General features: G+C 44.6%; 1 protein-coding gene across 1 annotated transcript in view; it reads right to left on the bottom strand.

The window, feature by feature from the left end:
- The window catches only part of FGL1 (fibrinogen like 1), a 251440-nt gene extending 238542 nt beyond the window's left edge, over window positions 1-12898 (bottom strand). The window contains exon 1 of the mRNA XM_069200364.1: window positions 12477-12898. The gene's annotated coding sequence lies outside the window, so the exon portion shown is untranslated. The remainder of the gene's footprint in view (window positions 1-12476) is intronic.
- Between the last annotated feature and the right edge of the window lie 13967 nt (window positions 12899-26865).

The raw sequence follows: 26865 nt of genomic DNA, 5'->3' as shown, positions 1-26865 counted from the left end.
CGCCGATTTGGCTAATGTTCCAATGCAATGGAATCTACTAGATATTTGGGTATTACATGTTTTTGGGATCTTACTATTATTAATCAAGAGAATTTCGAAATGTATGATAAACATCATCAAACTGATGGATGATTGGCTTGAATTACCACTGACTGTAGCTGGTAGAGTTGCCCTTATAAAAATTTGAATACTTCCCAAGCTGCTTTATCTCTTTCAGAATATCCCAATTCTGCAAACTAAAGAGAGCCTTTGAGCAGCTTAGTTCACTCATGATCAGGCTGGCTTGGGGAGCCAAGAAGCCCTGGACTGTGTGAAGTAACAAGCATTGACAAAGTTAATAGGTTCTGCCTATACAAAATCCATTCCCTTGGTCAATATTTTTACATGTTTCACAGAAATTAAACCTCAACAGGAAGCAATTACAAATATAAACATAGCAGGTGCCCCAGCTGAAGCTAAACTTCTGTCCACAGGGACTTAACACCCATAAATGTGCAGCGGCACTCATTGCTTTTCAGCAGGAGAAGAAGGTTAAAAAAACAAACAACGGTGAGTGAGGGGTGAAGGAGAGGGACTACTGAGACATGCACTCTACAGAACGAGTACATGTCGAATAGTTAAGAAAAGAAACGAGCACTGTGCCGATCTGGCAGGCTAAAGACTGGGGATCACGCAATTAAATTGTGATTTATTGCTGTGAATGAAATAAATGTGCAGCGGCACTCATCGCTTTTCAGCAGTAGAATGGGGTTGAAAAACAAACCACGACGAGCAGGGGGGGAGGAGAGGGACTACTGAGACATGCACTCCACAAAATGAGTGCATGTTGAATATTAAAAAAATAAAAAAAAACAAGCGAAAGGCAGATCAGGCAGGCTAAAACTTAGGGATCACGCAATTGAATTGTGATTTATTGCTAAGAATGAAATAAATATGCAGCGGCACTCACAGCTTTTCAGCAGGAGAAGGGGGTTGAAAGAAAAATAACGGTCAGTGGGGGAGAAGGAGAGGGACTACTGAGACATGCACTCAGAAAAACAAGTGCATGCTGATAGTAACAAAAAACAAAAAAAACAAGCACAAGGCAGATCAGGCAGGCTAAAGACTAGGGCTCACACAATTAAATTGTGATTTGTTGCTAAGAATGAAAAAAAGAAATACCTTCAGCATTGTAGCCAGAGGAAGGACACTGGGCAGGAGCAAAGGGCAAGGGATTGGAAGGAGTACTTGATCCTAAGGAAACACAACAGCATGGCTAGCAAAGAAGAGAACAGGAAGTGAAAGCAGATGACGTGCCGGCCAACCAGAAGCATGTAAATAAGAGCGACGTTGAACTAAGCCAATGGTAAATTCAGTTAAGTAAGGGGTGGGTTCTAAACCCCTTTTAAGTTTTTTTCTATCGACAAAAGATTTTGCAAGCAGAGCATGCAAGCGACCACATGCAGGCAAAACCTTAAAAGGAGCTGCCTTCTAACTTGGGCAACATTGCTGCTCCCAATTTTGATATCTATTATTTAGTGGCTCATTCTCAGGTTGCACATCACTTGCTCCATGATACTAGACATTCTCTGCTCCCTAACGAGGCACTTGGCCACTCCTACTCTGTTATGCAATGCTCTTTTATTAAAACCATCTCCTCCTCACACTGAAATACACACAGCTAGCCACACTAACCTGAACCAGGGAGTTCTATCCACCACATTTCCCATTAATCCAAAATCCACAGTTAAACATGACGATAAGACTGGCGTAATCTGGCAACTGTAGGTCAAAGATTTAAGAAACCTAGGGAGTCTTTTTTTATTAGAAAATGATTTAGAACTATTGCAGACTATCTGGATGGTGCTCCTACCACCCGCATCCATATACTTACATATCAGCGTCTCTGCAATTCCTTTAAGGAGCTACATCTTTGTTGCCCGAAGAACCTCCTGAATAGCAATTACTATCAATGATGACCACAAAACCCAACTCTTCTAAACTCATCACATTCATGCATAATTGTGCTATCAACACCCTACATGTTAAAGAGCTGAGTATGAGGGTTGGATGGGCGCATGAGCTTTGTCATGCCCAATGGCTTTGCTGCTGACGACAGACAAAAAGTGTTTCTTAGTGTGGAAAATTTAGACCTATACATCTGAAATACACACATCGTGCATATTACACTCCTGTCTCAATGGTCTGGAATTGGCTCAAAGCAGAATCGAACTGCTGGAGATGTGGTGCCCCAAATCAAACTATCTGCACATGACATGGTCCAGCCAACAAATGTACTCCTTTTGGCAAAAGATTTATAAGGAACTACTGATTATGACAAGTTCAAATTTACATATTGACCCTCTATTAGCATTATTCAGAAACATTGAAGAAGTTGCTAAGACTTATTGAAAATATGTTGCGTTGGCACTACTTTTGGAAAAACAAAGAATTGCTATGCACTGAAAATGAGATGGTATCCCCAGATATGCACACTGGCTAAGGGACCTTCCCAACTGCTCGGCAGACACAGAAACACATAGGTCTTTTTTTCAGCGCAGATCCTGGCCCCACAGACATGTGGGCCTACTGCAGGCATACCTTGCCTGAATTATATTTGCTAACCATCTAATACACTGAGTTGCTGTTATCATAATCCTGAACATACTGCAATGTGTCTGAAAACTGAGAATATTTTTTAAAGAACTGCCCAATGATTTAGCGATTCAGAAAGAAACTGAAGACACATCTCTTCAAAGAACATTGCTACCCACATGAGAGGAATTCACATATATGCTGTCTTATTGTGAACAATACAGAATTGTACTATATAGGCTTTTACCCCTGTTTAGCACTCTGCTGCTTTCAATTTAGAGCTAGACTTCATATCAAGCATTCGCAAAGCCAATAGGTCTCGCCTATGCATGAGCCATCGGCCTTGCCAGTATATTTTATCCCTGTTGTACACTAGCATGGCTGCTGTTCACTGTGGTGCTATGGTGTGGAGTGGAATAGTGTGCAGTTGCATACCATTTAGTGGCAGAGAGTGCAGTTTTGCAGACTAAAGTGTCATAGTGTGCAGTGTTGTAGAGTGCAGTGGCGCAGAGTAGAGTGGTGCAGAGAGCAGTGGCATATAGTACAGTGGTGCAAAATAGAATAGAGAGGCATAGAGTGCAGCGATGCAGAGTGCAATAGTGTACAGTGGCGTAACATGCAGTAGCCTAGGCTGCAGTGGCATAGAGTGTTGCAGAGTACATTATAGTGGTGTAGAGTGCTGTGGTGCAGAGTAGTTGTCATAGAGTGCTTTGGTTTTGAGTAAAGTGGTGTTGAGTGCAATGGCATAGAGTGCCATGGTTTATAGCAGAGTGGAATAGAGCACATTGGTGTAGAGTATACTGGTGCAGAATAGAGTAGAGTGGTACATCATAAAATGCAGTGGCATACAGTGCAGAGGCATAGAGTGCAGAGGCACAGAGTGGAGTACAGTGGCATAGAGTGCATTGGCATAGAGTGCCATGGTGTAGAGTAGATTGCTTCACAGTTGAGTGAAGTGGGGTAGAGTGGAGTGGTGCACAGTAGAGTGCAGTGGCACAGAGTAGTGGCATAAAGTGCAGGGTGTAGGGTAGAGTGGAGTTGAGTAGAGGGCAGTAGCAGAGAGTGGAGTGGAGCAGGGTGGAGTAGAGTGGCATAGAGTGCAGTGGCATAAAGTAGAGTGAAGTGGCATAGAGTGCAGTGGTGCAGGGTTGAATGGAGTGGTGCAGGGTAGAGTGCAGTGGTATAAAGGAGTGGCATTGAGTGTACTGGTATAGACTGTAGTGGCATAAAGTACAGTGTTGCAGAGTAGAGTGGCACAGAGTGGAGTGGCCAAGACTGAAGTGCTGTAGAGTGGAGTGACATAGTGTGCAGTGGTGCACAGTAAATTATAGTGGCGTAGAGTGTCATGGTATAGAATGTAGTGGCGAACAGTGCATTGGAATAGAGTGCAGGAGAGTGGCATAAAGTAGAATGTGGTGCAAAGTAGAGTACAGTAGGATAGAGTGCTGTGGCACAGAATAGAGTGATGCAGAATAGAGTGATGCAGATTTCAGTGGCAGACACTGCAGTGTTGCAGAGTAGAGTGTTGTAGAGTGCAGAGTAGAGTGGCATAGAGATGGGGTAGAGTGCAGTGGTGTAGACTGGTGCAGAGCAAAGTGAAGGAGAGTGCAATGGTGCTGAGTAGAGTGGCGTAGCAGAGAGTGTTGCAGTGTAAAGTACAGTGGCATGCAGTGCAGTGGTGCAAAGTAGACTGGCATAGAATGCAGTGACATACAGTGATTGGTTTTGAGTAAAGTGGTGTAGAGTGCATTGGCGTTGAGTGCAGTGGCGTAGAGTGGAGCAGAGTGGCACAGGGAACACTGCAGTGGCATAGAGTGGAATGGAGCAGTGTGAAATAGAGTGGCCTAGAGTGCAGTGGCATAGAGTAGATTGTTTCAGAGTAGAGTGCAGTGGTGGTATTATAGAGGTTACTTTTGGTCAGGAGCTCGCTCCCCCACGCTTGCAGCACCACCTAGCTGTGCCCGTGTTCCCTGTCCCCCGCCCACGCTGCTGTTCGAGTGTTCGAGGCCCTCCTCCACCTGCAGGCACCCGCCTACGCCTCATCCCTGGTGTCTAGTGGGCTGCAGGTAAGCGTCCTTAGACTTGCGCTTTGTTTACAGGATTATTGTTACTTTTTCCTTCGTTTTTATTGTGCCGTATTTGTGCCTTATTTTTGCCTTTGTGTCTTACTTTTGCCTTATTTGTGCCTTTGTTTATTGTATTCGCTTTATTGTGCCTTCTTGTGCGCTCCTCTAGCGTCTCTCCGAACCGATCCTCAGACTTCCCGTCGCTGCCTCCCTGCGGCCCCACCCCCCACGCATCCCCATTCGCTGTTCCCCTCCCACCTTCCAGCTGCTCCTCCCTCCCTCCTCCCTTCTTAATGGCGGTCGCTGCGCGACACGGGTGAGTGACCTCTGACCTACTTTTGGTCAGGAGCTCGCTCCCCCACGCTCCCAGCACCACCTAGCTGTGCCCGTGTTCCCTGTCCCTCGCCCACGCTGCTGTCCGCGTGTTCGAGGCCCTCCTCCACCCGCAGGCACCTGCCTGCGCCTCATCCCTGGTGTCTAGTGGGCTGCAGGTAAGCGTCCCTAGACTTGCGCTTTGTTTACTGGATTATTGTGGCTTTTTCCTTTGTTTTTATTGTGCCGTATGTGTGCCTTATTTTTGCCTTTGTGCCTTACTTGTGCCTTATTTGTGCCTTTGTTTATTGTATTCGCTTTATTGTGCCTTCTTGTGCGCTCCTCTAGCGGCTCTCCGAGCCGATCCTCAGACTTCCCGCTTCCCGCCGCTGCCTCCCTGCGGTCGCCGCCCCCCACATGCCCCAATTCACTGTTCCCCTTCCGCCTCCCAGCTGCTCCTCCCTCCCTCCTCCCTTCTTAATGGCGGTCGGTGCGCGATTGTGCAGCGGGCGCGCCAGAGGTGCGCCAGAGGCAAGCCCGTTTACGCCCGTCCGCGCCTGGACCGTGCCCAGTGCCAGTCCCCCTGGTCCTCGCCCCCCCCCCACACCACCAGATACCGTTACTCCGCCAGAGACCTCCACGCCCTAAACCCAGGACGCACCGCCACCTGTTTCCAGTCCTCTCCCAGGACCACCAAAGGACCCTTCACCTTCCAAGCCTGCCATTTCTCCTGCACCCTAAAGAGCAACTACAGACCCGCCAACAACTGCCTCAACTGCATCCTACTCAACACTCGCTCCATCCACAATCACACTATCGAACTTTGGGACCTGCTGACCTCCTTATCATCGGGCATCGCCTTCCTCACCGAAACCTGGACAAACTCGGCCTCTGAACCGGACATTGCCATTGCCATCCCTGAAGGCTACAAGATCACCAGGAGAGACCGCACCAATAAGCCAGGAGGGGGAATCGCCAGAGTCCACAAAAGCACCATCAAAGTCTCTACCAGCACCCACGACACACTAAACTCCGCTGAACACCTTCACTTAACATCCACGTCAACGCCAACACCACCCTCAAAGGAACACTGATCTACAGACCTCCGGGCCCCCGAGCCCAATTCTGCGACACCATCGCCAACATTGTCAGCACCCAGGCCCTCACCTCAGCAGATTACATCCTCCTCGGCAATCTGAACTTCAATCTTGATAACAACAACTACATCAACACCAACCACCTACTAGACAACCTCGCCAACCTCGGATTCAAACAACTCGTCACCTCACCCACTCACACCGCAGGCCACACTCTCGACCCCATCTTCGCTGCCAACAGTCACGTCTCCTTCAGCCACACTACCGAGCTCGGCTGGACAGACCACAGATGCTTCCACTTCTCCTATCAAAAACCACCTACTCACCACCACCGCACACAACCCCCCCGACACGCAAATGGAGCAAAATCTCAACAGAAGAACTGATCTCCACCCTCGCCCAGACCACACCGCCTACAACCACGAACCCTGACAAAGACGCTACCAACCTGCACCGCTGGTTAGCAGACTGCTCCAACACCCTCGCACCGCTCAAAAAACCCTCAAACACCTGGCACAGCACCAAACCCAACTGGTTCACACCTGATTTACAAATCTCCAAACGAGAATGCCGAAAAAGAGAGAAGGCCCTGTGCCTGGATCCCAGCAAACACAACCACATCGCACCCAAGGAGTCCATCCGCAAGCATCACCAGCTGATCCGCACCGCTAAAAGGGCCCATTTAAAAAAACGCATAGATAACAATGCCCACAACAGTAATGAACTCTTTGGCATCGTCTGAGACTTCTCAAACTTCAGGACCTGCTCCAGCAAACCCCCCCCTACGCAAGAGTTTTGCAACTCCCTCGCCACCCATTTCTGACGTAAGATAGAAGAAATCCACAACAGTTTCAATCCCAATCTGACCACAGACACCCTCAAACCGGACGCCCTGACACAGGCCCCCCCGAGCAACACCAACCTCCTTCACACCTGGACCCTCGCCAACAAAGATGACATCGCACACACCATGGCCTCCATCCACTCCGGATCCCCAGCGGACCCCTGCCCCCACCACATTTTCAACAAGGCAAGCAGCATCATCGCTCCCCACCTCTGCAACACCATCAACAGCTCCTTCAAATCAGCTACCTTCCCAGAAATCTGGAAACACGCAGAAGTCAACGCACTACTGAAGAAGCCCAAGGCCGACCCGGATGACCCGAAGAACCATCGGCTGATCTCCCTCTTCCCTTTCCTGGCCAAGGTCATCGAAAAAGTCATCAACGCCCAACTCTCCTGTTTCCTAGAAGACAGCAAAGCTCTCGACTCCTCCCAATCCGGATTCAGAAAAAATCACAGCACCGAGATCACACTCATCGCTGCCACGGACGACATAAGGATCATGCTCGATAAAGGCGAAACCGCAGCACTCATCCTGCTGGACCTCTCCGCTGCTTTCGACACGGTGTGCCATCGCACCCTACGTACACGTCTCTACAACACCGGAATCCACGACAAAGCCCTCAACTGTATCTCATCATTTCTTACCGGCAGAACCCAGAGAGTCTGCCTTCCACCATTCCAGAAGCCTCCAGAATCATCTGTGGCATCCCCAAGGTTCCTCACTCAGCCCTACTCTCTTCAATGTCTACATGGCCCCCCTTGCCAACATCGCACGAACACACCACATCAACAGAATATCATACGCAGATGACACTCAGCTGATCCTCTCCCTCGCGAATGGCCCTACTACTGCAAAAAACAACCTCCACAACGGACTTCTTGCCATCTCCAGCTGGATAGAAGCAAGCCACCTCAAGCTTGACACCCACAAAACTGAGGTCCTCATTTTCGGCCCCAACCCTTCAGCATGGAATGACTCCTGGTGGCCCAAGACTCTAGGCACTGCGCCCTTGCCCTCCACCCACGCTCGCAACCTAGGTTTCATCTTGGACCCTACTCAGCATGGATCAGCGGGTCAACGCAATCTTCTCCTCCTGCTACAACATTCTCTGCATGCTCCGTAAGATCTTCAAGTGGATCCCCTTCGAGACCAGAAAAACTGTCACCCACGCCCTGGTCAGCAGTAGATTGGACTACGGTAACACCCTCTATGCTGGAACATCAGACAAACTGCAATCAAAGCTACAATGAATCCTGAATGCAGCCGCCCGCCTCATCCTCAATGTACCACGCTGCAATCACATCTCCCCCCACCTCAAAGACCTGCACTGGCTATCCATACCAAAGAGGATCACCTTCAAGCTCCTGACCCATGCTCACAAAGCCCTCTACAAAACAGGACCCGCATACCTCAATGACAGACTCACCTTCCACACCCCCGCACTCCATCTCCGCTCCGCCAGCCTCGCCCTTGCCACCATCCCCCGCATCCGACGCTCCACTGCCGGAGGAAGATCCTTCTCACACCTCGCCGCCAAGACCTGGAACTCACTACCGCTCCAGTTACGCCAGACCCAGGACCTCCTGACATTCAGGAAACGCCTCAAAACATGGCTTTTCGACCAGTAGCTCCCTGCCCCCCCCCCCCAGCGCTTTGAGACACTAACGGGTGAGTAGCGCGCTTTATAAATAAACTGATTGATTGATTGATTGGATTGGCATAAAATGCAGTGGCGTAGAGTGGAGTGACGCAGAGAAGAGGGGTGTAGAGTGTAGTGGGGTACAGTGCATTGACAAAGTGTTCAGTAGTGTGGTATAGAGTAGGGTAGAGCAGAGTGGACTGCAGTGGCATAGAATGCAGTGGTGCAGAGAAGAGCAACATAGAGTTCAGTGGAGTAGAGTGGAGTGATGCAAAGAGTAGTGGTATAGTGGCCTAGAGTGCATTGATATAGAATAGAGTGGTGCAGAACAGAGTGCAGTGGTGTAGAGTGAAGTGGCATAGACTGTAGTGGCGTAGAGTGCAGTGACAGAGTAGAGTGGCATAGAGTTCAGTGGCAGAGAGTACAGTGGTGCGAAGTAGATTAGAGAGGTATAGCGTACAGTGGCATAGAGTGCAGTGGCGTAAAGTGTTGCAGAATAGAGTATGGCTGCATAGAGTGCAGTGGTGCAGAGTAGATTGATGAACAGTGCAGTGACGTAGAGTGCATTGGTTTTGAATAAAGTGGTGTAGATTACATTGGTGTAGAGTGCAGCGATGCAGAGTAGAGTGTAGTGGCACAGAGTAGAGTGGAGGTACACAGAATAGAGTGAAGTGGCGTAGAGTGTAATGGTGTACAGTGGAGTGGAGTGGAGTGGCGCTGAATGGAGTGGCACTTGAGTGCAGTGGCATAGAGTAGATTGTTTCAGAGTTGTGTGAAGGGGTGCATGGTAGAGTACAGTGGCATAGAGTAAAATCACATAGAGGAGTGACATTGAGCAGAGTGATGTAGAGTACGGTGGTGCACAGAGTAGTATGGGGTAGAATGCATTGGCATAGAAAGGAGTGGTGTAGAGTAGAGAGGTGTAGATTGATGTAGTGTAGAGTGGAGTGGCGCAGAATAGAGTACAGAGACGCATGGTGAAGTGACATGGCATGGAGTGGCTTAATGTGGACTGCAGTGGTGTAGAGTAGATTGGAGTAAAATGAAATATGCCTGGTGTGATAGAGTACTGCCATTACAGACAACACATCTTCAGTTGAAATGACCATTGACCATTAGATTTGCGCAGACATACAGTGTTATTGATAAAAGTATACAGGGCACAAACGATAACGTATGGAAATGTCATCACCTAGTGTATTGCTTTGTTTTGATCCTATTAAAATATTTGTCTCTACCACATTTCAGAATGACCAAAAGTGTGTTTCATTTGTGCTTTTCTAACTCTGATGTATTCTGAAATATCTGAACAGTTCATTTACATACTTTTAAATTAAAATAACATACAACCTTCCTCAAACACACGCTCAGTAGCCAGCATGATTGTTACATAAATCCTCTCACTTTGAAGTTAGAGAAAGAAAAGTAAACAATACGCTGACTGAAAGACAGACCTTCTCATTTTACCTCTGTCTTTGAATTCTTATCAACGTGACAAGATAAGAACACGATTTAAAGGACTGTTTACAGCAAATAGCAGGAAAATCTAAGTTACAAACCACAAGCCAGTGGTAAGCAATGGGCACAATACATTACCAGGAAAGATTTCTGAATGTCCCAAAGATGTCTTTACCAAACCAGACAGCTGTACTGCCTAGTAGTCTTTGAACTAAAAACCACTACATACCTTTGTGTACCATTCCAGATTTCTACGGTCCCGGTGCCTCTTCTGCCTCCTGTATGTACTGTAGGCCTCCAGCAGACTACCAGTGCTCGTGCATAGATGCAGGAGGCGTAGCCAACAGCAGTAGCAATGTCAGTGTGCCAGCATGGATGAAGCAGACATTTACCAATAGTAACTATGTGTCATCTCTCCAGCTTTGCATAAATGCACTGCCAATCACATACTCTGCACATGGAGGTGGCCATATTTCAGCATTCAGCAACTGAAGCACAAGAGCCAGTATCTGACTATTGGTCTGTTGCGCACGTGATTGAGACCGTCTCCTACCTCATGGTATCTGCTATTGGGTGCATAATTCATTCTCCTAGAAAGTGATTTCTTTGCATTGTGAGCAGCAATCACACACTTAAATGTACACTCAATAATCATGTTTTGCCACATTCAGTTATTTACTAAATTCATGCATTGTATGTAAAAATCAAAACACATGTGTTCACTTTATACCAAGACAAATGGATTGCCAGTGACACCAGAGGACCTTTCAAGGACCGTTCCTTTGATGATTTCCATTAGAGGAATAAGATTTTGGTACCCCTAGCATCCGCATTCAGCCACCAGCCGCTGATAAGATTTAACACACCCAGCAGCTCCCAAACGTTTGTCACTGCCACACGGCTGAAACGAGAATTCAATATTAACAATGGCGTTTGTATCATATAGACAATAGGTCCATCTTATAACTGAAAATGCAAGCCAGACTTATTGGCTTTGCCAAAGGATATTATTTGCAATATTCAGATGCATCTTCTACTAGCAAAGTGAATAGAAACTGCAGGTATTGGTGAAGAATAATTGACCATCTTCTCATTAGGATTTGATTGTCACCTACAACTTCAGTCACCTATCTTAGTTTGCGGTCAGTTATTTGCCCATAATAAGGAATGAATAGCTTGTGCTAGTGCTAAAGTACTGTACATATTTTCCAGTTACCACAACAGTTAGGATGAATTTACAGGCAGCTGCGTAAGTCAAAATAATGGGTAACCTAGGAAAATATGGTGACTGACAACTTAGATTTTTGCCATGCGCAGTGTGACTGCATAACTGAGACAGATATTCAAAGACCTATATAAATATGCCAGCGCTTTCTGCACATCAGAGCTCCTTCTGAACTGTGGGAACTACCCTACACCACCTGGTGTGCACAGTCCCTCCTCACACCGTAGCCTGCAAGCAACAACTCCACTCAGTGCCGTGAATATAGCAACCAGTACTGAAGGTATTCCAGTGCCTACCTAACCACAAAATAGCATTTCACGTGTAAAACAAAATAGCAATTCACACGTAAAACAAGCATTTGTGACATGACTATTTGACTTGCATTGAGGATTTACTTTCAACATCAAATAAAGAACGAGGAAATGCTGGCATGCAAAAAGAACATAATAAAAATACCAGTCAAGTGACAGCATTGTTCCAGTACCCACGGCTTTCACCTGTTTTTCATAAAACAGCTCATTAACCACAAATCATTTAAATACATAACATGTGGTTGTTGAGGCTCTGCTTCTTACAGCACTGCAGACCACAAACTCTCATGAAATACTTTTTGTGGTATAACCACCACAGGATAGCGGCTTGGTGGAAACAGGGATTTTCATTATTGTAGGAGGATATTTACATTGAGGTGCTACACTAAAAATACAACTGAAAAGCAGACGACTGAGCTTTTATATATTTGTTTGTTTAGAAGATGTTTTGTTTTAAGTAAAGACATATTCAGAAACTATACCAAAGCATCATTGCTATGTTTTGACATGCCATGGAGCTGTGTGTGTGTCCCAAAGTTCGCTCACTCTCTGTATGTGTTATGTATTGGAAGCAAAACAATTGGTGTTCAGGGTCTGTGGCCAAGACCTACAAAACGAAGATAAGCATCCATAATACATTCCTCGACATGACGTCAGCCATGTATTGATGGCAACCATATATCACCATGTTGAAATCTGTCTGCTGCAAGTATTAGTGTTCCGTTATTAAAGGGTAGTATATAAAAGTAAACTTGATTTTTGCAAGATTTAAGTACTACGTATTGTATGAAAACACCTTTGTTAAAACCAGGACCCTAACTAGATAACATAAAACGTGAACGTGCGCCACCCATCGCGTGACAACAGCACTCTCTGGGCGCGGATGTGCGCCAGGGCGCGTTGCCCCTCCGCAGTGCTCACGTTGTCACATTCGCTGCCGCCCTTACCGTTGATAGAGGCCGGGCACCGCTCAGTGCTTCTTAATGCCCGCGAGGAGGGGCGCTTCGGTTCTTTAACGTGAGGTTGCTTTTGTTGCTCACTTCTTCGGTTCCCTGGTGAGTCAGAAGGTAGGAATGCTCCGGGTAAGAAGCAGTGAAGTACTGTAGGCTCGGGCTGTGACTAAATTGAAACCGAATGGGAGAATTTGATCTGAAATATTCGCATTTCATCCGTGGAGGAGGGCTGAGGCGCGAGACGTACGTGAGGAGCGGAACACGGGACACGGTCACAATACCTGAGTCGTTACTAATAAAATACCAAATACAGTGATTGTTATGAGTGATACAGTGTGAATCAGGCGATGTTATAGAGTTTTACAGAATGCCTAGTTCTGCTGTCCACTCCGTGCTGGCTTCCGTTCCCAGGGCATTAGTGCTATCGTGTGTGCTGTCATTTGTGATGCATCAGAAGGCGAGGAAGTGCTTAAAAGTTACGTGTTGCTGGTCTACCAGATACTGCTCGAATGACATTGTCAAGTTACTTTGTGTGCTGGGTCGTATTCTGAAAGCTTGTATAATGACTTGTGATCATCAGTGTGATTATTTTTTAAAGTTTATGGCTCCTCCCAAGGCTGGTTCTAAAACTTCTATTGCCTTATGAGTTTTTGCTGAACTGCCCTCTCTGAAGTCCGTCTTTTATTGTCATATGCCTCTGCTTTACAAGCCAATTCCAGATGTACCCTTTACTGCCTGCAGTTATACAGCTGCAATGTTTCTCCAATGCACAGTCTGCCAAAATAGAGACAGAAAGTGCGGTCCCTCTGGCCCTTGACAAAACATTTCGAAAGAGTTCTCCATGCAAGCCTGCATGTTGATTACAATAGATTCCACTTCAGCATAGACACTAGTGCCACTGCGCCGCTTTAGAAGTGGAGCTGCAGTATATGTTATTAAAGTCCTGCAGGTCATTTAGCTCTTTGGTGAAGCCAACTCAAATGTCCTCATTTTCTATGGAACTCAGGCCCGAGACAGCAATGTGGAGTGTGGTAGGCGTGGAAGTATTATGAAAGGCAGGAGTCGAGGGGAAGCAACAAGAAGACGGGGGAAGCAACACAGAAGTAGGGACAGAAGCGGCAGGGGGTGTGGTTGGGGGAAGAAACATGAAAGACATATGGAGGGAAGCAAACTAAGGGGGAAAGAGCAAAATAGAGGGGAAAGGAAAAGTAAACAGGCAAGAGAGCAATGGGACCCGGTGGGGGAAAAACACACAAGCAAGAGAGAGAGCGCAACAGTGTGCAGAGGGGAAAAGAGAAGCACACTAGGGAGACAGCTGGGAAATACATGCACTCTTGTGTAGTACTTTGAAAAAAAAGCGTCCCAGAAAAATGACCTGTGGAAGGACACAAATAATGCATACATGCTCCAGGGGAGGGACAACACAAAAGAGGAAGGAAACCCCACACAAATTAACATATAAGAAGCAAGCAAAGGAGAGAGGCAGTGAAGTCAAATACTGATAAGCAATGGGTGAACTCTAAGTCCACTGTAAGCTGAAAATAAGTCTTGGAATAGACAGTGCATGCACTGTCTAATGGGCAAGACCTAAATTGGCACCCAACAACATGGAGTCTGTTTGGAAGAAAGCAACAGATCCTACATAGTAGTATGTACAAGAGTGTCCACAAACCATTATGTGTGGAAATATCTGAAGGCCAACACACACATTCTTCTCATATTAAAGCAAAGAAGAGACAAAAGATGAGCCTTATGAACAAGATTGCCAAAATACGACTGCGGTGGTTTGGCCACTGCCAAACCGCTGTGTCCCTGCCCTTTCAGCCGCTTTGCTGAGGTCCGCCAGGCTGGAGGTTTCCACCTGCAGCCCAGCGGGAGTGGGATAATCGCCGAGGTTATTCCAACTAGGGACACCACCAGCATTTTCCTGGCTGTCTCACTGTCACAAAATGGTGGCAGAAAGGTATCCCGATGACAGGAACTTGATTTCCTGTCACGGGGATACCCGTCAAACACCTCCACACACACGCATGCATGCACCCACACACACAATCACACATAGACACACCCTCACTCATACACACACTCACAACATTCACCCCGTAGACATGCATACATACCAATACACCTTACACATGCATGCATACACTCTCTATCCCCCACCCCTCCCTTCAACTACATACATACATACATACAAACCCCCACCCCCACTCACCTTGACACAAAAACACCCCCACCACCCAATCGTACCTCACCGTACGCACACGTACACACACCATATACACATATAAACATGCATGAACCTGCACACACGCACTCACTCACACCTGCCCTTATCCCTTACACATTCACACATGCACACATCCCCACCCCGTCCACATGCATACACACACGCATCACCACATTTACACACAGACACACACACATGCACAATCAATCTCCCACCCCATCCCTCCCCCACATTCATGACATGTATACACACACTCACACACCCATTCACACCCCTTCACCCCTCTCCTCTTGCAGACAACACTTACCTCGTCTGACGAGGTGCTCCTCAGTGACGGGACTGGACTGGTCGTAATTCTGTGGGCAGTCTTTTTCTGGCGTGGTGGTGTCCAAAGTGGGTCTGCCTAAGTACCACCGACGACCGTAGTAAATGCTGCCATATACCCGACCACCGGCAGTGCAGATACCTGGTGGCAGTCATAATACGGCTGCAGTGGTCTTGGGAAAGGACAGCTGTGGTCATAATGAGGGCCTTTATATTGTACAATGGATCACACTTATTTTTAGGTACACAGGGTCTCTGTTGACCGCACTGCCAAGAACTGTGGTATCTTGCATGGTGCCGCAGTTCCCGGGGCTCAGATGGCACCACATGAAGCTCCCAGCTGCAGGCTGTGCATTCAGTCACCTGGGGCTCCCTTCCCTCGTGCTCCTAGCTGCTGCTCCTTCCTCCTTCCGGTCAAAATGATAAACACCTGTCTGAGAGTTTGCAGCTGCTTTTTAAAGCTCCACAATAACTAGTCTGCTTCAGGTTTTGACTCTCTTTTCTTTTTATTTCCCATCATGGCTGGTTCTTGCTTGGTGCCTTTATAATCCTCCCAATCATTTGTGTGTCTAGTCATGTGATGTTTTGATGTAATTTCCTTTTCCTGTTCATTTCCTAATAAAGGCTCCCGTCTGGTTTGAGGGTGCATTGCAACAAAGTTGTGTTCTGTCACTTGTTTCCTCACTCTTGCTGATCCTGATACCTCGATCCTGAAGAATTCAATTTTCAGATTTTGGACTCTTCTGAAGTATTCACCGAGCATGAAGATTTTTTTCATCCCTTTAGCTTTTAATTTCGAAGAAGATGGCAGCTTCTCAAGGGCACTTGCCTACCACATTTTAGTGTGTGGTGATGTCATAGCTTTCCGGATACAATTACCTGTATAGCGAACAGGAGAAGACCTGGACTGGATTACAGGTAAATATCTAGATCTGAACAGTGAACTATTTTTTATATTAATCAAAAATGTCACACCCTTAACCTCCCACACCATCATTTCCAGCCTTATAAGTTTACGTATTATTCCAAACCCAATCAGTGATCCAGCCCCATGCTGAGAACCCAGTATGAACATTAACTTATTCGTCATTCATTGGGGAGAAGATCATGGGAAAGGTAGAAAACATAAACTCAGTCAACCATATCCTAACTGTGAAAAACGAATAACTTGAATATGTGATTGTCATCATTGGAAGTTGAACATCTAGTAGGGGAGTAATCCTCAACTACAGTCACAATGCTCATCTGTGGAAAGGGATAATTAGCCGAATGATCATCTGATATGCACTGCTTACAGTCACACACCAATTAAATTTATATTTAAAAAACAGAAAATATACTTTGAAGACAGCAACCCAAAGACCCTCCCCTTACCCTCTCCGAGATATTGATTCTCAGAGGCAAGATCTAATGGCTATACTCCAAACAATGGAAATAGGAGACCCAGATTCTACCTGTGAGTCGAGAGAAATGTAAGATCTTTGACAAATCATTTTTATCTCCATCTGCCTCATTTCCCATATTTGCAAAGAAATTGGGGGCTTGTGCAGGCGATTAAGTTTGCTGTGTGCATTATACACAAACATGAATTTGTTCAGCAGACTTGATTGAGTAATGATTCTAACCTTTACTCAGAGGCAATAACTTACAAAACAGATCCACAGGGTCTTTCTTGCAATTGGAAACTTCAAATCTACTAAGAGCCTGTAGGAAGTTGGGTCTGTATATACTATTTCAAAGCAATAAATAGTGTTCACAGAGTCCAAGGGTTCCCCTTAGAGGTAAGACAGTGGCACAATTAGATAATTCTAATGGTCTATTTTGTGGTAGTGTGGTCGAGCAGTAGGCTTATCAGAGGGTAGTGTTAATCATTTGTTGTACATACACAGGCAATGAATGAGGAACACACACCCAAAGACTTACTCCAGGCCAATATGTTTTTATATTGAAAAATATATTTTCTTAGGTTATTTTAAGAACCACAGGTTCCAGATTTGCATTAAACACTTTAAATGCAAGGTACTTCACTTAGATACTTTAGGAACTTTGAATAAAAAAAATATCACATACAGTCTTTGTAAAAATGGCAATAAGCTATTTTCAAAGTGGATACTGCAAAAATCAACAGTTCCTGGGGAAGGTAAGTAAAGGTTAGTTTAGCAGGTAAGTAAAAGACTTAAAAGTCTCAGTTCTGGGCCATAGGCAGCCCACCGTTGGGGGTTCAAGGCAACCCCAAAGTTACAACACCAACAGCTCAGGGCAGATCAGGTGCAGACGTCAAAGAGGTGCCAAAAACATTTAGGCGCCTATAGAGAACAGGGGTACTCCGGTTCCAGTCTGCCAAACAGGTAAGTACCTGCGTCCTCGGGGAGGCAGACCAGGGGGGTTTTGTAGAGCACTGGGGGGGACACAAGTAGGCACACAAAACGCACCCTCAGCGGCACAGGGGCGGCTGGGTGCAGTGTGCAAAGCAGGCGTCAGGTTTCAGGTAGAAAACAATGGAGGGTCCCGGGGTCACTCTAGCAATGCAGGCAGGCACAGGGGGGCTTCTCGGGACAGCCACCACCTGGGCTAGTCAGAGGGTCGCCTGGGGTCACTCCTGCACTCAGGTTTGGTTCCTTCAGGTCCTGGGGGCTGCGGGTGCAGTGCTGGTTCCAGGCGTCGGGTCCCTTGTTACAGGCAGTCACGGTCAGGGGGAGCCTCTGGATTCTCTCTGCAGGCATTTCTGTGGGGGTTCAGGGGGGTTGTCTCTGGTTACTCACGGGCTCACAGTCACTGGGGAGTCCTCCCTGTGGTGTTTGTTCTCTGGATCTCGAGCCGGGGGCGTCAGGTGCAGAGTGTGAAGTCTCACGCTTCCGGCGGGAAACGTGAAGTCTTTGGAAGTGGCTTCTTTGTTGCAAAGAAGTTACTGGTTTTGAGCAGAGCCGCTGCTCACAGGAGTTTCTTGGTCCTTTAGTCCCGGGCAGTCCTCTGAGGCTTCAGAGGTCGCTGGTCCCTGTTGGATGCGTCGCTGGTTGCAGGTTTTTGAAGTCGGAGACAGGCCAGTGGGGCTGGGGCCAAAGCAGTTGTCGTCGTCCGTCTTCTCTGCAGGCTTGTAGGTCAGCAGTCTTTCTTGTTTCTTCAGGTTGCAGGAATCTGATTCCCTGGGATCTGGGGTGCCCCTAAATACTAAATTTAGGGGTGTGTTTAGGTCTGGGAGGGCAGTAGCCAATGGCTACTGTCCTGGAGGGTGGCTACACCCTCTTTGTGCCTCCTCCCTGTGGGGAGGGGGGCACATCCCTAATCCTATTGGGGAATCCTCCAAAACTAAGATGGAGGATTTCTAAAGGCTGGGGTCACCTCAGCTCAGGAGACCTTAGGGGCTGTCCTGACTGGTGGGGGACTCCTCCTTGTTGTTCTCATTATCTCCTCCAGCTTGCCGCCAAAAGTCGGGCAGTGGCCAGAGGGTCGGCCATCTCCACTAGCTGGGATGCCCTGGGGCACTGTAACAAAAGGGGTGAGCCTTTGTGGCTCACCGCCAGGTGTTACAGTTCCTGCAGGGGGAGGTGTGAAGCACCTCCACCCAGTACAGACCTTGTTCCTGGCCACAGAGTGACAAAGGCACTCTCCCCATGTGGCCAGCAACATGTCTGGTGTGTGGCAGGCTGGCAGAAACTGGTCAGCCTACACTAGAAGTCGGATTGGTATTCAGGGGGCATCTCTAAGATGCCCTCTGTGTGTATGTTACAATAAATTGCACACTGGCATCAGAGAAGCTGAAACTTCCCAGTTTTCAGTGTAGCCATTATGGATCTGTGGAGTTCGTGTTTGACAAACTATCAGACCATATACTCTTATGGCTACCCTGCACTTACAATGTCTAAGGTTTTGCTTAGACACTGTAGGGTCATAGTGCTCATGCACATATGCCCTCACCTGTGGTATAGTGCACCCTGCCTTAGGGCTGTAAGGCCTGCTAGAGGGGTAACTTACCTATGCCACAGGCAGTGTGAGGTTGGCATGGCAATCTGAGGGGAGTGCCATGTCGACTTAGTCTTTTTCTCCCCACCAGCACACACAAGCTGTGAGGCAGTGTGCATGGGCTGTGTGAGGGGTCTCCAGGGTGGCATAAGACATGCTGCAGCTGTTAGAGGCCTTCCCTGGCATCAGGGCTCTTGGTACCAGGGGTACCAGTTACAAGGGACTTATCTTAGTGCCAGGGCTGTGACAATTGTGGAGACAAAGGTACAATTTAGGGAAAGAACACTGGTGCTGGGGCCTGGTTTGCAGGGTCCCAGCACACTTTCAATCAAAACTTAGCATTAGCAAAGGCAAAAAGTTAGGGGGTAACCATGCCAAGGAGGCCTTTCCTTACAGAGCCCCTCTCCTATTTAGGGTAATCTGAGCAGGGCAGAATTTCGCCTAATAACCCCTCCTATTTCCCCTACCTCCTTCCTTAAATTAGTGCCTGGTGTTACCGATCGCCACCTTCAGCTGGGGCGAAGACAAACACGGTACTAAGATTTTGGGGACTGACATACAGGAGAGTTTCTGTTTTGATTCCTGTAAGTTTTGCCCAATGTTTCTCCTGAGGATTTTGTCTGCTTTCAGGAGACCAGCGCTCGGGGTGAAATACCACAACTATGTTACCAACCACATCTGCATTACCTGGGTTATTCATAATGAGGTCCTAGATGTAAATTGTTTTATTTTCTGCTATTTGATACCAAAAAACCACCCTAGCTCTTCTTTCATCCTCATTTGTCTTTCCAATTGATACCTAAAACCTGGCTAAAGCCAGGGTGATGCCAATGTAGTAAAAAGAAATCCTCTCTAGAAAGTATTGTTTTTATAAATGATACAACTGTTCACCATCATCAGGCATTATAATGTGGCAACCCTAAAACAGACTCCTGTCCCATCCTTATGTGGCATCCAGTGTAAGCCCAACAATGGGTTTAAAAATATCACTGAGAGACGAACTGGCCTGTAAGAACATTAGGAATTACAGTTGACAGAGAGGCATGGACATTTAAATGGCCAGACTTATGATTCCTTCAGAGGTGATGTGTAGAGATACCCCTTAATTTTTCTCAATCTCATCATGATTTACCCTTCCAGAGTGTAGGATTGGCTTCCCACAATCAGTTTTTCTAAAAGGTCAGTAGTGGATTGTCTGAGCTGCACCAGCTTTGTGTCATAATTTGCTCTCTGTTCTCTCCTACCTACCTCCGAGGTGGAGTTTCTACCTAGGGTATTTTCCAGTTTTCCACTAAACGTTTTGATCTCTGTTATATCTATATACTGATTTGTATCCTCTTAGACAATATTCTGAAACTTCAGTTCATTTCAGATCTAGGCCAGGGTTTGTAGCAGCCTGTACGCTTTCCTGTAAAAGACCCCAAATCCTGGAATTCCATGCTCACTTCTTCATCTCCATACACGCAGGCCTAGGATCGTGGGGGAATCAGCACATCTGTGGCTGGCAGGTGCTAGAATTATGCCACCAGAGATATGTGATCAATGTGAGCTCTTTTAGGTCTGATTCCTTGAGCGCAGTGTTGGTCATTGTAGCAGTGTTCCTTTTTTGCTGATTCTTTGTTTCCAGAGTACCTGGTGCCTGAGCTACAGGTAATCCTTGTTTGCAAGGTTTCCTGAATGAAGAGATATGGCAAAATCTTTGTTCCTTGAACTAACACTGTTGTGCAGTGCTTCATTATTTCCTGAGCAAGCACTTTTTTTGCACGGCGAGCCCTTGCACCTCTCAAACCATCACAAGATATGAGGCAGGCTTTGTTGCTCCTGTACCCCAAACCTTCCACTATTGCTCATGTGCTCTGTAGAGGAAGGCAAGGAGCATATCAATGGCAACAGCAGGTTTTTGTGAAGCGGTATCCCTAAGGCGGACCCATCAACTCTCCTGGTGCCACCGTGTGTCACACAAGAACGTCTCCTTTCACACGCTCACCTGGTGAGGACCCGATTTTACACGGTGGCAGACAATGTGAGTTGGAAACCCCTGCAGAGGAATTTTACAACTCACATTGTGTGTAAGGCTGAACACAGCTGATGGCCATCTAAGTGTTCTGTTGTAATACTAGATAGATAGAACGCTAGATAGTATGTAGTGTATAGAATGTAGAATTCTGTGTGGGAGATCAAAGTCAGTTGGGAGAGGAGGCTTTGCTGATCGGACGCTGTCGGTGAGCCTTTATTATTGATGCTTCTTGAAATAAAAGAAACACGAAGAACATCTGCAAGTGTGTACATCTTTAATTACAACAATTTGGCGACGAGTGTTGTTTAGGCTCATCGACTATTCTATATTGTGGATCTGGTGGAGGAAAGTTTTGGCAACTGTTACCACAGCGTTTTTATCTTCAAAGTACTCACCGCATTTCAAAAAGGTACTGCAGCCGTGGGATTCAAAAATGTCCTCATTCCTTATTAATTTATCGCCGCTCCAAGCACTCATTAACGAAGTGTACTAGTTTCCTAGCAACTGTTGCTAGTCACGCTGGAGTACTGCTCGTGTTATTGTATTGTGCCCATTCTCCAATGAAAACAGATATAACGCGGTGACATAAACAACGGCCATTTTGGATTGGGCAAATTGAGTGAAACAAGGGCAAATTCCTAATAAAAGTACTCATCAACGGCGGTCATTTTGTATGTCGATTTTGATATACATTGCTTTCAATTGACCAAGGAGTATACAGTCGCCATTTTAATTTTGCAGGAGAGTTTCAGATTCTTGAAGAACGTTTTGGACACTGTGGAATACATTTAAAAAAAAAAAATATATATATATATATATATATAAATAAATAATTAAAGGAATAAATAAACTATGGCTCATAATAATTTTATTAACCAACCTGCATTGTTTTTAAATAATCCTGGCAAACCTGCAATGAAATGGAGAAATTGGCATAGAGCATTTGAAAATTACTTGGTGGCTATTGATGGAAATTTTTTTGATCCAGAACGGAAAAAAGCATTGATGTTTGGCCTATTAGGCAATACAGGTCAAGAAATCTTTGATAATCTACCGGAGTATGACTCGCCTCCTGGACAATTTATTCCATTGAACGAGTATGAGGAAGCAGTTAAACGTATGGAAAAACAATTCACGGAGGAGCCCAATGTAATGGTGTAGAGGCACAGTTTCTTCAAACGGAAGCAAATGGAGAATGAAAGCGTAGAGGAGTACATCGCTTCTTTGAGAGTCTTAGCTTCTTCATGCGAATTTAATGAGATGACATATACCTATATTCGAGATCAATTTGTATTTCAATGTTATTCCAAAAAAATACAAGAAAGGTTGTTGGCATGCAGAAATCCAATATTACAAGAGGTTGTTTACATAGCCAAAGGAATTGAGAGATCGCTACTGTCCACTAAAGCTTTAACATCTGTAGATGTTTCTAATACAGATGTATATATGGTACAGGATCAAAAGACTAAAGACACTAAAGATAAAGATAGCAAGTACTACGGAAGGAAAAGTATACAATGTTACAGATGTGGGTCAAAATCACATTTGGGTAATAATCCCAAATGTCCAGCGTTAGGAAAAAAATGTATTAAATGTAAAAAAGTCGGTCATTTTGCTGTTGTATGTAGAAGTACAAAAGAGGGCAATCAAATTCGAATTAATACAGTTGATAATTTTGATGAAGAAACGTGTGCAAATATTTTCCTAACTGTAGAAGATGATGGGTGTAGGAAAATGATGAACAGATATAAAGCACCACTTGGTTGTGTTAGTATTGGAGGGAAAGAATTGGAGGTCATGGCAGATTCTGGTTCTCCCATTACTATATTAGATAAGGACAAATTTGAGAAAGTTTGGAAAAACATGAAATTAGAAAAGAGTGATGTAAACCCAAAGGCATTTGGAGAGTTTGATATTAACATGGTGGGATATTTTTGTGACACTTTGAAATTTAAAAGTCGCAGCATCGATACTAAGATATATGTTGCTGAAAATGGCACGAACATTGTTGGTTGGCAGGATTTGGGTAGACTGGGAATAATTTTGAAACCAGGATCAACTAATCCAATCATTCTAGGTGATATACCATGTTCAGATATCAATAGCATTGAGGATACTGATATGTATTTGACTCTTGAAAAGGTGTTGACTGATAATCAGGATGTTTTTGCTAATCATATTGGATGTGTGAAGGGATTTGAACACGAAATTAAGTTGAAAGCAACAGCTACACCTGTCATTCATTAAGTGTGTCCTGTTCCACTGTCAGTTAGAAAGGAGTTAAAAGATTTATTAAAGAAATTGTGTGATGAAGGTGTGATTGAACGCACAGATTCTTCTGAGTGGGTGTCAGCTATTGTAGTTACAAAAAAGAAAACTGGTGATATACGGTTATGTGCTGACTTGAGATCCTTGAACAGGAATATTGTAGTAGATTGTCACCCATTGCCCAGGATACAAGAAATTCTAGCAGCTACTAATGGTTCAAGATATTTTTCGTTGATTGACCTTAAGTCAGCATATCATCAAGTCAAATAGTGTGAATCATCAAAAGATTATACCACTTTCGTAACACCATTTGGAGCGTACAGATATGTACGCTTACCTTTTGGACTTGCATCAGCCGCTAGTGTATTTCAAAAGCTGATGGATTTTCTTTTTCAAGATATGGATGGTATTGAGAAATTTCAGGATGATATTTTGGTGCATGCGAAAACATCTTCTGAACACAATGTCATTTTGAATAAAGTGTTAAGTATTTTAAGAGAAAGAGGAATGACAGTGAGTAGATCGAAATTTAAGTTCTTGTGTACAGAAATAGAGTATTTGGGACACACTTTATCGACTGCTGGTATAAAACCAAAGGAGGATTTACTTAAAGCAATTTGTGAAGTTCCTAGACCTAGGGATAAGGAAATTCTTAAATCTTTTCTTGGGTTAAGTGAGTACTATTCTAGGTTAATTATGGATTATGCTGGCATGGTTGAACCTCTTAGAAAACTGCTAAGAAAGAAAGTAAAATTTGAATGGTCACATGAGCAAGAAACTGCATTTATAAATGTAACAAATGCCATATTGAAAGCACCAGCTTTGCAACCTTATGATACTAAAGGACGCACAGAATCACGGTTGATGCTAGTGCAACAGGTATAAGAGCTGTGTTTACTCAGATAGTGTCTGGAAAGGAAGTTACAGTAGTTTTGTTTCTAGAATGCTTCGGAAATCGGAATGTTTTTACAGTACCATCGAAAGAGAGGCATTGGCTTGCGTTTGGGCCGTGGAGAAATTGAAGACATATCTTTGGGGCAATGAGTTTGAGTTAGTAACTGATCATAAACCATTGGTATACATGATGGATGGGAGGAGTAATACGAAGGCATCTTCTAGGTTGATCAGATTATTATCTAAGTTACAAGAATATAACTTTGTGATAAAACACATTTCTGGTGGTCTGAATAGACGTCCTGATTGTCTATCCAGGTTACCTTTGGAAGATGATGATCACAGAAATTTTTTGGATGATGAATGTATAGTGGCATATATGGATGTTGTAGAACATTGTGATGGTGCGATTTCTGCTGAGGAGTGGTGCAAAGCTTCTGAAAGTGATTCAGTATTATAACAAGTAATGAAATATGTCACTGAAGGGTGGCCTCCTAGAAAAAAAAATGTAGGTAACGTATTAATTTTTTTTTCACAAGTAGCTGATGAATTGAGTATTGAATGTGGAATTTTAATGAGACATGATTTGTATGTTCCACCACAAGCTTTAAAGAAAAGGTTGATTGAATTGGCCCATAAAGGACATCCTGGTACTAGCCTCACAAAGAAAGCTTTGAGATCATATTATTGGTGGCCTGGGCTTGACAATGATGTTAATATCTATCTAGATCACGGTTTGGAGTGTATTAGATCTGACAAACATTGGAAACTGAGCAAAAAGGAGTTACAACCTGTTTTGATACCTGATGCACCATGGGAGAAAATAGCTATAGATATTTCAGGACCATTTACTTTACTTGAATCAGATATGCGTTACTTAATTGTCGTCACAGATTATTACTCTAAATGGATTCACTGGGAATTTTTAAGTAATGTTAGTACTGAAACGGTTATTGAATTTTTAAGAAAAATATTTGCAATTTAAGGTTTACCCAGAATTTTGGTATCTGACAATGGTACACAATTAACTTCACAGAAAATGTGTGAATTTTTGGAATGTCATGGTATTCGACAAGAAAAAAGTCCTCTTTACAATCCTTCATCGAATGGTCAAGTGGAACGCATGAATAGATTTATGAAAGAAGGTATTCAATTAGCATTAGCATCCAAATTAGATGTATATGAATTTTTACGGGAGAAAGTGTATGGGTATAATTGTACTACGAATTCTACAACTGGATTTTCACCTTTCCTTTTGATGAGAGGCAGGAAGGAGAAAACTTTACTCACTCCTAAATTTGGCAAGGTTGTGAATAATGGTAATATGGTCAAAATTGTGGATGATAATGAACTTCAAGTTAAACAAAAAATTATCAACAAACAAGTAAAAACGAAACATTATTATGATAAAATAAATAGAGTGAGATCTGGAGTATTCAACTTAGGTGATTGGGTTCTTGTAAGAAAACCCTATAAAGTACATAAAGGGGAGTCGGTATACTCTGCTTCAGCGCAAGTTTTGAAAGTATCTAATGGTTCTGTTCTTTTGAAAGATAAGGGTTGGTGGAGTAAAAATGCCATGATCTTGTTAAAACCACATCAACAGAGCATTTTGAAAAATGTAGGAAACAGAGTTGATGTTCATTTGGAAAATAGAGATTATTATGATTTGGGAGATTTTACTAGTGATGGAATGCAGGGAAAATCCAATTGCAGAATTGATGGAAACAGTAGTAGGAGTAATAGTAGTATTTGTGACAATGAAATGCATAATTTAGAAATGGCACAGAGAGTTACAGAGAATGAATTAACTTATGTAACTGATGTTAATTTGAGAACTAGAAGGAAAAGACAAGTTCCAAATAAGTATTCTGAATTTGTAATGTATTAATGTTTATGTGATGTAGTAATTTATTATTATTACTTATCTATTATTATTATTATTATTTTTTGTTTTTTTGTTTTGTTTGGGAAAAAAAAGAGATGTTGTAATACTAGATAGATAGAACGCTAGATAGTATGTAGTGGCTAGAATGTAGAATGTAGAATTCTGTGTGGGAGATCGAAGTCAGTTGGGAGAGGAGGCTTTGCTGATCGGACGCTGTCGGTGAGCCTTTATTATTGATGCTTCTTGAAAACACGAAGAACATCTGCAAGTGTGTACATCTTTAATTACAACATGTTCTTCCTCCCAATGACATAAGCGGCTGCCTTTGATGCCTCAGTGTGTTCTTTGTTTAAGAGGATTAGCATGTCTCAGGGCAAGCGCCTGCTTAAAGCCCCACCACCTCTCGTAGGCCACGCTGTCTTAGAACGAAGTTCATGGCTAGGTAGGTGATGGCCTGCAGGCTTGCCCCCTCTATCACAGTCCTGCCCCTCCCCATTTGCTCCTCTCACATGGTGAGTTTTATTTGGAGGTTGAGAGGTTTGCTAGTTCAGTGATGAACCATTTCTACGAAAATGCTGTCTCTACCTCAAAAGCTTTTTTACATGTTTATGTGTATGCTCGTGCATGTTTGTGTTTTGTGTCTACGTGTGTGTGTGTGTGTGTATTTGTTTGTCACACACGTATGTTAATATGTTGCTGCTTTAAAAGATGAACCAAGTTACTGCACAAGGTCTGGCTGGCCAACGGGGCAATCTGTCAGTTCCTGAAGGGCAAGTGTGGGCCCATTTGCTATCTTGTTCGC

Source organism: Pleurodeles waltl, chromosome 1_2, assembly GCF_031143425.1.
Source record: "Pleurodeles waltl isolate 20211129_DDA chromosome 1_2, aPleWal1.hap1.20221129, whole genome shotgun sequence".
NCBI lineage: Eukaryota > Metazoa > Chordata > Amphibia > Caudata > Salamandridae > Pleurodeles > Pleurodeles waltl.
The sequence above is the reverse complement of the archived record's forward strand: the minus strand, read 5'-3'. Positions and strand labels throughout refer to the sequence as shown.